Genomic DNA, 14429 nt, shown 5'->3' on the forward strand with positions numbered 1-14429 from the left:
CCAGACTTGTTCAGTTTCCTCCCACCCTTCCATGCTTCTTACACTGAGCATCTTCTCGGGATGTCAGCCCTTGGGGTAGGAGGCCACATGTGCCTGCACTGCTCTGCTCATCTGTTTGTTGAGATGTAAAAGGACCTCAGTGTCCATGACAAAACCCAGGGAGGGCAACTGTCAGGTTCCATGTGGTGCAAACATGTTTTTTCATTGAAGCAGGCTAAATCCAGTGGCTGATATTGTGCAGCTTTCCCWACAGTTTTTAAACCACAATGCAGTTCAGGGTAGCAGCCCTTGATGTGCTATTTCCAGAGCTGATGGCCTGGCAAGATTATTSCTTTGTCCTGCTGCATATCTCAGACTACAGACTTTTATCCATATGCTCTGTTAGCAACATTTTTTTAGACAAAGATTTTTTAAATCCTTGGTTGCTTCAAACATCAGGCGCCTCTCAGAGCTGAGAGCACAGTTCAGCTCTTCTGTCTGCTGTTGTCACTTAGAGTATTGCTCATCATGCCAAAATTTGGATACCTAGTCCAAGTCAGGGTTCAGATTTTGTCTATAGTCAATGCAGATCTGCAAGTCCAAAGGGCATTTTTTCCCAGTTGCTGAGACCTACAGTAGGATGGGTTGGACATGATAATTTATCTCATTTTATTTCAGAGGGAGGATGAACAAGAAGCTTTGATTAGATTGCTAACTTTTACTGCRCTAGGGTTGGTATGACCTCTGCATTTGAACCCTTACTGTCAGAGAGCTTTCTGTGAGCACTGAATGATAACAAAACCTCTGGAGGGATCATCCTGCTAGGTTAATGGAGCATGGTCTCAATCAGAGCCTTAAAAACGCTTCCTTATAGAAACAGWAACTGATCTCAGTGGGGTAATTCCTGATTTATGCCAGTCTAAGAGAAAGACTGGCTCTCAGGTTTCCTATTGCATTCAAGCTGGTTAATTTTTCACATTCTTACCAATTTGGGGCTGAGTGCTTCACTTATTTGTATGACGTTTACATTTATTTTTAACCAGTACTTGTTAAAAATAAACTTTTCATCAGAATAGTCCAGCGTGGACAGATGACTCATGTGCTAGTGGCAATGRGATGAATCAGCAGCACCGTTTGATTCATGGCACAGCCTTTCCTAGAGAGGCTGCATCTGCAGAGCCTGGACATGCTCTGGGGTCACCGCCTTGTCCCCAGCATGACTGGTGTCCCCTGTCAGGGGGCAGAGCCCTGGGGCTCGCTGCATTGTCAGGTCAGAAGAACAAGGCCACACTGGATATGTTTTCAGCTCTCCCTGGTTAAGCACCTGCTCCCCACAGCCTGATTTGGGATGTCTGACATTGCTKTCTGTGCACGATGGGTGGATGAAGAGGCGAGGGCTCCGCTTCTGGTCTGCACCTCTGCCTTTGGTGGTGGCTGGGGCATCAGCTGGGTGTGACCTCAGCTGTCACCCTGCGTGTCACCTGAGGATGGCTATGCCCAAGTCCAGTGCAAATTGACTTTCTTCCTCCATACAATTCCCAAGCACTTCCAGGAGATTAGGCCTTCCAAAACACGATGTGGCCATGATCATGGAGTTATCACTGTTCTTTTAAAGTCATATTGAGTCTACAGATACACATATTTATGCCCTTCTGTTAACCCAACTATATGTTTTCAGGCCTTAAAGCTGCAAGACATTTTTTATATTAGTTATTGAGAGCAGATGTACCCAATTCCAATCATTTTCTACTGAAGAGTGTCGGGGTTGTGAGAGGTCGGATGGTGAATGCCTTTCAATCTCAATTATTATTTCCTCCACTCAATTGCCTCAGCAGGGAGACTACAGTTGTTAATAGAGACCTTAAAATATTCAAATGTATTGCAGATCCAAACCATCCTTGCACTCTTGCTTTTGCCACCTTCTAGTCTTGAAAACTWCTCTGTCTGCGCTGCTGCTTCAGCCTGGGATTGGAGCTGATCTTTCGTTCAAATGCTGCAATGGGACACTGAGGATGTGCTAACCTGCTTTATAGTGTCATCTAAATCAGAAACCACCCCTTTAGGGGAGTTGTGATCACACACCCTGCCCTCTGTCCTGCAGGTGCACGGCCTTTCTGATGGGTCCTTGCCTTGCCCATGGTCTGAATCCACCTCTGCCTTTTCCCAGAAGGAACRCTCCCAGGGGCCTTAAAGTGGAGGTGACAAAAGCAGTTGCAAAATGGTTTAAAATGTTTTTTCTTCCTGAGCTATGGGCCTGGCAGTGACCAGAAGGGAAGGGAAAAGTGCTGGAAGAGGGATGGCACAGGAACCAGATCTGTGCACTAGCCCAGCTCAGGAATACAGACTCAGTTTCCTCTGCTGTCCTAAGGAATGGTTGAGGGATGTAGTCTGGGTTCTGTAAGAAACCATGGAAACAACCAYGCTGAAGACCAGAAAAGTCCAATTTTAGATCTATGACAGATTCTTCCCTTTCCTTCTGGGGCCTCGGAACGAGGATTATGGAAGAAGATGTGATTAATGCCCTCTCTCAGGGAGGAAGAAAACATGATTGTGCATTCTTTCCTAGTCCCGTCCATCATCCTCAGTGATGCTCATGGGGAAGCTTATTCCTCCACAGGCAACATTTGCAGAACTAATTTCCAAAAAAAAGAGGAGTGACTTTAAATAAAGCAAACATAATTTTGCAATTATCTGCAGTGATTTAACATTTATTGATTTTTTTCTCAGTCAGAATTTTTTTCTCTCTCTCTGCAGAGCAGCTATYTAATACAACTCTTCATTTTTTCCTGTGGGATTTTTTTGCACTGAAAATGTGTGGTGAGCAAACTGTCACCGTATTGTAAAGGCGGGAATTTGAAGTGTAATTGGGAGATTTCAATGAATATCTGAGCTTTGTTGCTGCTTCTTGTCCTTTCTCAGTTGGGCCCCCATCTCTGCCATGTGTTGGAAATGCTGAATATTTCTTCCCTTGATTCCCTGACTTTCCAACTGAAATGCAAACTAGGCACAGAACAAAGTTCAAAAACATCTTCAGTTTGGAAAGTCAACGTAAATAAGTGCAATATACTGGGTCAGGAGTCTTGTCATGTTTAAGAGCACTGAGAGTCCTGAGGGACAGAGCTGCCAGCTGGCTTTGGAGCCTTGGGTGTCAAGGCAGGCCTGTGTAAATTCCCTCCAAATCAGCTGGTTTTAGGGGACTGCTGGAAGGCACCACTGGGTCAGATATTCATCTCATGAAATGGCATGTGTGMATGCAAATGGTGAGAAATGGTGCCAAATCTCAAATCATCAAATTCAGCACTTGATATTTCATCGCTTCCTCCAAATATTGAAGTGCCACACTGTCCTGTGCTGTCCTGGCCATGCAAGGAGCCCTTCCCTGAAAACACTGAGAGCTCTCACAGTGCTGACCGGACTGTGAATGTCACATTTGATAGGAAAGGCAATAACTTAGGAATAACTTGGGAAGAGATCTGGAAAAGTGCTGCCCACCCCTTGGTTTATTCAGGAATTAAGTACTGGGAGGTAGAGAGAGTCTCTGCATCAAGGTCTTTGCATCATCTCACTGCAGGCTGAGGCAGACTTRCCATAACTTACAATGTAGGAAGCTGATTTAATTTTCAGTAATGAAAATAAAGGCATGCTCAGTGAGATTAWCAGCTGGTGCTGGAAGGCCTTGGGACTAAAAAAGGTGTTCTGTCTGCTTGAGACAGTGATCAGGGCTGCCAGCTCCTGCCAGGCGTCTCCAGGAGGCTGAGGAAGCCCCCAAGGCTGCATTTGGAGCAGTGGTTGAGAGGGGTCACAGCTCCTGAGAGGTGGACTCCTCCCTACAGCCAACCCYTCCTTCTGCTGCCACAAACATTGCCAGCCCTGTTTGCCACACMTGTAGGGAATTTGGGACATCTGGGACTCAATGTGAGCGGCCTCAGCAAAAGAAAGGCTTTGGCAGCAGTGCTTGACTTAGATGGCTCCTTGAGCAGCACATTTAATGTACATGGGCTTAAATCTCTGTTGTATCTTCCAGCAGCAAGAGCCCAGCTTCATCTCACAGACATGGTGGCTGTGAGTGCATCACAAAGCAGAAAGTGCYCTGAGGGAGCAGGAATTGGGGCACCCAGCTACTTAGAAATGTGAGGTCTGAGAGCCTGTACCCACCTCTCAGGGAAGGTTAATAGGAAAGCTCTCACCAGACGCTGCTTTCTTTGATAGATGAAAGACTGTCCGGGGAGCAATCTGAGATATACATTAGGCTCKCACACAAATCTGGGGAGTCATTTCTGTTGGAGCAGCACTGAAGATTAAATATTACAGTTCACTGAAGGGCCTCTGAGTGGCAGTGAAAAAAGCCAGAATACAGTTACCTAAAATCTTACAATGAAATGCAGAACCCAGTGTTTAATTAACCTTTTCCTCTGATGCCTCAGGAAAAGCCAATATGGATGTGTTTGCTCTGCCAGCCTTTGGGGAATCTGTAGGACAGTTGCTCCTTTCTTTAGTGTGAAGTGCACTGAGATATSAGGGATGTGTCTTTATACACTAAATTGTGGAGATGGCTAAAAAGTATTGAGGGCAATGGCAGCAAGCAGCTGGAATAARGCTTTCTCATCTCCACAAGATCCATGCTCACTGTGGGGTGATTTGTAACTGTGGTATTTAGTTCATATTTTAAAATAAAACAACAGGCAGCAGGAAGTGTTCATTGGTGAAAAAATACAGACTTTATTTCAAGGAAAATCTTCAAAATTTTTGTTGCAAAACAGAGGTATTTTCCACTTGAAAACATCACATGAGTGCTTGACACCTCTAGCTTCCCTCAGGATAACCTGTGTGCCCCAAGCTTATCTGTGTCTGTGTGGCATCTACAGTGTCTGGTGGCAGCAGGAGCTCTTTGGGATGCTAGAGTCCATTGAGTGGTTTGGCGGGCAGAGAGGAGCAGCATTAAGGAGTCAGAATTCCATATTTTTTACAGAAGTTTTATCCCCAAGGGCTCCTCAGAGTTAAAGCAGTGGCCACCCCTCACAGGCGCCAGGGAGAGCTACAGCGGTGTTGGGAGAGCTGTAAATGGRAGCTCCATAACACACGGGTTAACTTCAAGGCAACATCACTACCCCATTGATCAGAATTAGTTTCTTTTGTGCATTCTGTGTCAGAAGTGAGTGTGTTGATGGATAGATCCCATATTTTCTGTCTCCAAAGTACAAGAACACTTGTGAAGGTTGCTTACAGCTACTGCTGGCCTCAGCAGGCCCCAGCAAGGTGAAAGGTCCTTGTTTCCCCAGAGGGCTGACACATTATGATGGCTTCATTTGATTAAAAGGGGATGTTGGTCATTAGTTATGACCCAAATTTCTTTTTTTTGGCAATCATTCAAAGTGTTCCCAGATGCCCAGAAGGCTGTTGTTACCTGCAAATAAAATGTATCTTTATAACGAGGACATTAATGTTAATGAGCAATATCAAAATGTGCCATGTGCCTTTCCCAGGCCTTTTTTTTTGCATTTTGATGGATTGATAGATGGAAGGGAAACATATGCTTTCCAGATTGAACCCAAAGAGTTCACTAATTCAGAATCCATGCTCCTTCGAGCTGCAGCCAAACAGAGAATAAATTGGATAGTATTTGTCATCCACTTGGGATTAATTATTGTATTTTAGAGGTAAGTAGCTGCAGTGAAGGTTACCAGTTTGTTCTTTAACTTTTAGTTAGAGCATTGAAGGATCTAGGAAGGGCAACTGATTAAACACAAATARCTTGGATATTTCTGTATGCTGTGAACCGGGTAACAACGAAGGAGGTCAAATGTTCAGCTCATGAAATAGCATATCTGTATGCACTTTTGTTGAGGATTTGCTCAGTTGTATTAGGAATGGGTACTCCCTCCAGGTTAACATTAAAGAGCATTGACAGAGCAACAGGAAAAGTCTTTGGGTTTTTTATAGTTAGTGCCATAGSTGACCTGGAGCTGGTACTGTCTTGGAAAAAATGAGCATTGTTCCCTCAAGGACTCATGTCAGCCTTGAGCTTTGGGCTTTTAAGAAAGGAATCTTCCATCTGTCAGACAGTACAGCATTGGGACACTTGTCCCCAGGGCCTCTTTTGATTATGTGATGAGGTTTTTAGGAAACCAGCTAATGACTGTGATAGGAAAAGAGATGGATCTGAGCTTGAAAATSAGGCACTTTTTTGTTTCATTAAACACACATCTTAGCAGGAAGTTGAAAAGGTAAGGTCAAGAGAGGAGTGTTGTGCCAGGGGTGACGGTGAAAAGGTGATGGATTAAAAATATAGTCTGATTTAGCTATTTTTGAGATGAAATGAAAAATGAGCACTTGAAAAATGAGTTAATTAATCATCACRTCTTAGCCATTCAAAGAGCATTTCCAGTGATCCGTAAGGCAGCTTTTCATGTTTTCTGTGGTCAGGAGCTGCAGAACATTGTAATTCTTTGCTTATTTTGTTTGCATTCTACTTTTTGGTCCTTCAGCAATATTGCTATAGGAATATGTGAGGTCAGCTGAGACACTGTGGGGGGTGGTAAGTTTCCAATCTTGTAGCATTTTTTCTGCTTTAGTATTTTTTCTTGAAGCAACACTGTTCTTTGGAAGTGATTGCCTGGGCTGTCTCATTTACTGCCTGCTCTTTCTATCCACAGAGTAGGATTTGTGTGCACAATGTTTGCTTTTAGGGTAGACTCAACTGGACCCTCAGCCCCAAGCTGGTACTGGAGGGTTTCCCTAAGGGGAATGTAGGSATCCAAACCAGCCCCAGGTCTTTCACAGAGCTTCAGACCCTGCGTAGGGAAGTTTGTTCTGTGGAGCCAGACTCAACCTAATCCCAAGGAGCACCCCGACCTGTAGTGGTCTCAGCACTAATTGRTTTGTGCTTTGTGCCACAAAATTAACTCAATGCCCGTCTCTTCCCCCTTTTTCAGTCCCTGTGACTTGATGTTCTTGGCAGTCACCTTGTACTGCCTCTCCAAAGCCACTCTGCTCTGCCAATGGCTCTGAAACCAGAAAGATCCAGGCTTCAGCTTCTGCTCAGTTTTGGTGGCAACTTGTGATAACATGAGAGCTTGTGATTTGTAAAGGCTGAAAGGGAGCAAGGACTTCTGTTCTGCGCAATGTATAGGCAGTAATGTGATGTTTTGTGTCATATTTTAGCATGCTGTGGTACAAGAAACCATTAAACACAGCCATTCTTTTAGCCTTGTGTCTTACCTTAATACCTCACTGGCTTGTTTTGCCAACTGGTACTGCAAATGAGCCATAATTCCCCTGCCCACCTCACCCTCTCAAGCTTCAAATTAATTTCCGTGGACAAAATGGGAGGAAAAGGCTCCCAGTGCAACTCCCCTCTGCTCAGTCAGCTCTGCCTTGCACAGCCCCACTTCCCTCAGCCTTGTGTCCTGGCTGCCCAGCTCCTCCTTCTGTCTCCTTCCTCTCCAACCCCAGTCTCAGGCACTGAGAAGATTGTCAGTCAAAACAYCCTTTGGGTTTTACTTTCCAGATTTTATATGAGATCAGTGAGTGCTTTTTAAATCTTTTCTGTCTCATTTCAAGATGAAAACTCAACAACTCCACCTGAGATTCTGAAGGCTCATTGTGAGAATATAAATTCAGCAGCATTTGCTCTAGGATGATGTATCTTTGGGAAATGTAAAATAAGCCCAGTCATGCTGCCCTGCAAAATAAACTTCCCAAGTTGCAGCCAGAACTTTGATTTCAAGTACAGATATTTTTAAATTTTGGCCAAATGGCAGGTGAACCAAGTCTGCCATCTCCACAAAAAAATGCTACTTAGAGTAAAACTGTTCATTTTCTACAAACTTAAGTTTAAAAAAAGGTTCCCTAGAGGCAATTGCAGCCAGGAAGGACACAAGTACAAGAAACTCCCCTTCTGTATTACTCCTGCAATGCTGACTCCACGTTTAATTTTCTCCCCCTCCTTAGCTGTGCTCTAGAAAGCAAACACAAAACATGTAATCACATCTTTGTTGACAGCCCAGTGAAAATAATTAAACCATCTATTTCACTCTGCACTTGCCTTCTCCTACTTGCATTTCCTCATAAATGAGATGAGGTGAATGAGACACTAAACAGTAAGCACTGGGCTCTCATGACGATTTGTCAGAAATTTGCCTGCCCTGCTTCCTACAGCCCTTATTCACGGAGAGAAGATGTGGTTGCTACCAGTGCAGGTGTGTTCAGAGTCTGTAGGAGTCTGGCCAGATGCACCTGCAGCTTCAAAGAACTCCTTCCAATAGATCATTGCCTGTGTTGAGGAGTGGAGAAGAGCACAGTTTTAGGATTGTTTGTCTCTCTCTTGTTCTGCAGACCAAAATGTTTATGTCAGCCACCGATTCTCTTCTCCTTCTTCCCCATCCTCTGGAGTTATTTATCATAACTTGCAATTAGGACTACCATAAGACAAATGGTGAATTGCTTGACCTGCAAAGGGATCTGCAGTGTGGCTGACACAAAAGAGAGGTGGACACTTTYATTGTCTGCTGTAATAACCCATTGTGGAGGAGAACTGCTACACTGCTTCCTGATTCCTTGAATATAACTTCAGTCTTTATTGCCACCATGTTTTGGAACAGAATATGAGACAGAATTTAATGTTTCTGATATCACATATAGCAAGTAAGTTTTCCATCTGAAAATCAGATGGATTATTCAAYATTCAGCCATTATTCTACAATTATTCAGTGCCTGGTCCCAAACCTGAATGACTAGTTCCTGATTCGTAGATATGGGTCTTAAATTTCTGTTGAACAAAACCAGTTGTTTTGGTTTGTTCCAAAGAGTCAGACTGCTACAGTTTAGTGCCTACTGTGTATCAATTTTAKAGAGTTTTTATGTTGCCAACAGTCAACACTGACATTATTCTGTACTGCGTGGTTTAGCATTTATCATGTGTGTCAGTCAATTCTCGTGGTCATGTTTACAGGGCTGATGTCTTTAGGGGCTCACATAACTCCAGCATGTGACCAAGAGGCACGATATTAGTGAGGACTTCTTGCAACCAACAGTGTGCTGAGGAGTCTTGATGAGGTCCTGAGTTCCCAATACTCATCATGAGTTCAAGGACCAACCTTTTTCTTATTATCACTACTCTACAGCCAAATAAGTTGCTCAAGTTCATCTCAACRGAGAACAAAATTGGAATACTGAGCATGGCACCAAGTCTTCCTCATCACACTATGTGGATACAGAAAATAGTAAATTTTTGTGTTGAATTATTTTGCCAAGCTGTGCATTCCCTCTTGGTCCATCAAGACTCAATGCAGRCAGGAATGTGCTGGATTAAATGTCAGCTCCACCAAGGAGTGCTGAGGTGGTTCCTACTGTCCCTGACTGACCTGTGCTAGCAGCACCCATGAAATGCATTGCAGTTGCTCAAGGAGTGGGGCTACTTGTTGAGTATCCCAACTTGTGACTCAGTTTTGTTCCCACACCAGAAAAATGGTTCTGAAGCAAGAGCCAGGAATTTTGTCTTGGATTTGTTAGATAGAAAAGATAAATTCTGATAATGACCTGTTTATTGAGGAATATTTAGCAGAGAAACTACATTGAACATGACTAAAAGGCAACAGGTTGGAATCTATATTTCTAATTGTTACAGACAAAGGTAAAAGTTGTCAGGGAGAACAAAACTTGCTTCCATTAGCAGATTTACACGTAATCTAAAATATTTAATAGTTATTTTAGGCTTCATCACCTAAATAAATCTGGGGTATTTTTAGGAGTAAATTTAGTATTACATATTTACAATAAGATTTGCTCTCTGAAAGTGTTGTACCACATGGCGGGCAGATTCTGTCACTGTAGATTAGGGAGTTGTCACCCATTATTCATCAGGTGAAAGATGTTAAAGCTKCTTCTCCAAGGAGATAAAACTCTATTCCCTCTCAGACAGAAAACAGGGARATCTGGAAGACCATGAAGAGTGACTGTGAAGGATCACACATCTGCTTCCAGCTAGTTAAAAAATATTAATCTCCTTATTCATTTATAGATGATTCTGTTATCCAATTTTGCTAGCACTGCATTTGCCTGGACTTTTCATAAGAAATGTCCTGTTGAAATCCTTATTTATTATCCTTGCTTTAAGGCACCTACCTTAATGGAGAACCTGTTTCCTGACATTTTTTTCTCCCTATATATTGTTTTTAGCTTGTTTAAGTGTTTRCCCCACATGGAATAAAGGCCTTGAAAAAGCATCAGCTACAGCTTTAAGAAAGCTCTTCCTGATCCTGGGACAGCTGGTGTGCCTGGGAATTTCCACAGGGAAGAGGGTGCTGATACACAGCTATAGGGACCTAGATGTGTTTCAATGGCAGAGTCATTCACCACACAGTGTAACCAGAGGTAATACCTCAGGGTTCAAAAGCTGAGCCACTAAATGAATAAAATATATGTGATCAAACCCTCACATTTTTTTGTAAAAAAATAGTGTCTATGAGACAGGCAGTCTTTCAGGGTGCAGCAGCCTCTGCTCCTACATCCTCAGAGATGTCAGCAGGGGTGCACATCTGCTCCTGAGCAGGAGTTGGACGGGTGGGAGCTCACATCTCCAAGCTGGTCCTCCACAGCAAGCTTGTGTTCAGTGGTGTGAGCATGAGCACATGACCTCTGTGTTTCCACATTGTTGGGGAATGGGATTTCTATAGCTCTGGCTTCTAAATGAGAGCATAGTGCTTCTCTTGCTCACAGAGAAGCACCATGGTCACTTCAGCTCACCATGCTGAGTCTGATCAGCACCAGGTGCTTCACAGGGAGCTGAAAAAACCCCCACCATTAGAAGAGGTATTTATCATATGGCAGTTTCTTGGTGCCAAACACTTGGAGATTAAACACTGACAGATAAGGTTGTATCACCTCATCTTGTAACTGTGGCTATTTCTCTTAACTTTCTGAGCACCCATACCATATTTCCTGTGACATTAGATGATACTAGTAAGATGTATGGGAACAAAATATTTTTTTTTTCAAGGCAGAGATGATAATTTTCCTTATTTCCCTTTTGCTGTTAGCACCAGGAAGGAAAAGCTTTCTCTCTTGGTTGTCTACACTGCAGTGGAAAATCTGAGCTTTTCTCCCTTAATTCCAGGTAGGAGGAAACTTTCTCTGATGAAGCACTGTGGGTTTCCAATGCTTATTCCGCTGTCACTGCTGAGATCCACAAATGGTTCTAGCACAGAGCTCCATTCTCGAAAGAATATTTCTCTTTCCTCTCATGGGGAAAATTTTTCTGCTATATTTTTGTCTTTATTTACCACTCTTTTAACTGCTAAGTAGCAATAATGTATCAACACAGTAGTTTGGATTTTAAAAGGAAAATTAACASTATTTGTATTTTATTCCTCAAACATAAGTATTCTCAGGCACAAAGATGAAAAGTGTTTCATTTCATCTTACTCCACAAAGCTAATGAAGATGGTAARGAACCCGTACCAGTTTACATCAGGTGGAGTAACTTAGCTCATGTTATTATTTTTTTATATATTTATTTGATCACAGCTCATCCTAGTAAATGGAATGAAGTGGAAAATGGTTTAATAGAGTAAGATCATCACTCTACTTTTAGGTAGTAAAAGTAAAACCATATTTTTGGCATTGATTTAATGAAATCTATCTCTCATCTTTCATATCCAGTAGAAGCATGACACGTATTTTTGATGGAAATATGACTCTGACCACAGCCTGTGTTTGTGTCATGTCACCTAGGAGGTGTAATTGTGGATTGGCAGCCCAGAGTGCTCGAGGCAGTAGAAACACTGAGCAGAAGAAATGCTCCATGTCTCAGAGCGTTTGCAGTCGAGGTGTTGCACAAGAGATGGGAGATGGATACAAACAGCGAGGTGGGAGGTTGTGGAAAGTAGGATCGTGCTGCCAAGAATGATGGGCAGCCTGGCACACTGCTCAGATCTACCACAGTCAGCCAAAAACTTTGTTGCTGCAGTAGTCACCAAAAAAATTGTGGGATTAGGAGATTTTGTGACTATGAAGTCTKTGAAAGTGACCTTGGTGCGTATTTAAAAAAGCATCCTATAGGAATTTGTTATTTGATCTTTCTGTATGTTAGAAAGGTCTACTGGTATGGCTTTTCTACCTCCAAATTCTGTCCTTTTTCCAAAACCAAAAACTTTGTATGGGGCAGAGTCAGTTGCTGCTGACTGAAACAGGAGTTTATATGAGAAATGTACTTTAAAAGACAATTTTGAATTCTGGCACCCGTGTATTAAAAAGAACTGCACTGAAACAAGAATGCAACAAAATGTTTGGCAGTGTCTGCAGAAAGGCCTAGTTTATCCATTAAAATGTGAATCTGTAGTAAAACTTCAATTTATATTAAAAAAAATCACCATTTCTTCATTTTTTATTGTTCTACTACTGAAAATTGGCAGTAGTAATTCACTTCTGTCATTTGTCAGTTTTCAGCCTCTTGGGTCTTGCTAATGGATTTTGATGGAAGCGAAAGGAATCAAAGCAGATGCACATTAAGTTGCAACAGGCGTTTCAGCACAGTGCTATCTGTTGGAAGGGTAAATCTCACTGGCACTCCTTTCCTTTGCTCCCTCCTTTGGCATGGGATACTCACTGTCCCAGGACTTGAATTTGTTCTCAGTSCTGCTGTTTTGCACAGCACTGAGGATTTTCACCTTGAACCTCAGGGCTGCACTGTCTTCCCACCTTCTGCACTCAAAGCTAACGCATTGGCAGAAAAAGCCTGCCCAAGGGCCAGTGAGTGGGACACAGCAGTCTTCCAAATCTGTTTTGGGAAGCCCCTCTGGCCCTTTGGAGCATATTMGCTGTGCTGTGATTGTGGTGTGGGWACTCMCWGGTGCTCACCCTCCCTGTGTTTGARGCCAGGCAGCGGCACAAGGGGCAGAGGGACGTGCAGAATGGAGCTCAGGCGTTCAGTGGGGTGGCATATCCTACTGGGGGTTTGTTTGAAAGGGGCTGGGCCTTGCAGGCTGTGCCAGAGGTGGGGTGCAGTGAAGCCAGACTTCTTTACATCTTTATCTGGTGATAAAGGCACTACTGAGAGCATCCCTTGAGGAGCCAGCTTAAGTTCAACACTACAGTACAAAAAAAAAATCCAGTGGGTTCTTTTTCAAAATGTGTTCCACAAACTTGCTCCAACTCTTCCTCTTTGACCCTCCGTGTTCACTTGAGTGGTACCAATTTTTGGCCTTTTCATGATATTTTTATGGTGTTTTTTATTACTTTTCCCCCCTGTAGCTTCTTCTTGTGAGACTATTTCAGTGATGAGCCATTTCCTGTCAATCACGTGAGTCTCCTCTATTTCCCATGAGCTCAGTGTGGATGCTGGGTCCCAGGCTCAGTGCTGCACAGGTATGGACTATCAGGATGACCCCACAGTGTTTGCTGTGCAGTGGATGCAGTTCCACCAGAAAACCAACCCCAGGCTCTTGAGATGATTAAGAAAAGAGAARTCCTGTTTCTGCATGAGAGCGCCAAACGCTGCTAATGTAAAATGAAAGTAGAAGTGAAAAGAAACAAGCCATGTAAGTATGGGAATACAGTTAATTTATTATGGCAGGTCTATAGCTTGGCTCTAATCCYTCATTTGGAAATCAAAACCAGACTGTTGGAACTCACCTGCCAGATTCAATCTGTTTCATAATTACCTATGGGTTGCTATTTTTGTTTACCTTAATAGCATAGTAAATACTGCTTCTGCCTTTGTTTATGATCTATTTAAGTGATGCAAATATCTTGAAGAAATTCTGGTTTTAATAGCACCCCAGTGACTACTTTCTTTCACCTCCCAAAATAGAAGCCAATGGATCAGGCCTCCAGCATGAGCTATATTAGAGGGGAAAGAGATTTTAGTATGCTGCCAAGCCTGATGTTTATAATGATCTTCAATTTTTAGTTGCTGCAAGTGATTAGAGAACATGGGAGAATTTCTTTTAAGTCCTGAACCCATTTCTGTAGAGGAAAGGTCCAGCAGTCAGATGATTTACTAATAAAAGCTTGAAGTCTGATTTTCATTGCCWCTTTCTAGATAGCTGAGGCTGGCACAATGGGACAAAGGGCTCTTTTCCTCCCTAGCAGTCCTGCAAAAAGATGTTYCATGAAGTAGGAGCAAATTGATTTGTTGACTGGCACCAGTGCCTGAGTTGTGCTCTCTGTATGCATGTGCTGAAAGGTTAGAATTGGTTCCATCTCCCCTTATTTTATACTGTGAATCCCAGGATGATTTTATCACTTGTTGGGCAGAGGAATTACCTTCTCTCTTGGGCTCAGAGCATTGCACGASAGTACTTCAGCCTGTAGGTAATAACACAGTGCAGAGAAATAGACTCGTTTGCCCAATACTTGGTTGCAGGTGATGCTAAAAATCCTCCTGCTCTCTTTTCTTTTACTTGAGTAGCTTTGAGAGCCAAGATGATTTTCATGTGTTAAAGAGGCTTCCT

This window comes from Malurus melanocephalus, unplaced genomic scaffold, assembly GCF_030028575.1.
Source record: "Malurus melanocephalus ecotype Western Australia unplaced genomic scaffold, MMel_1.1 scaffold_26, whole genome shotgun sequence".
Classification (NCBI taxonomy): Eukaryota; Metazoa; Chordata; class Aves; order Passeriformes; family Maluridae; genus Malurus; species Malurus melanocephalus.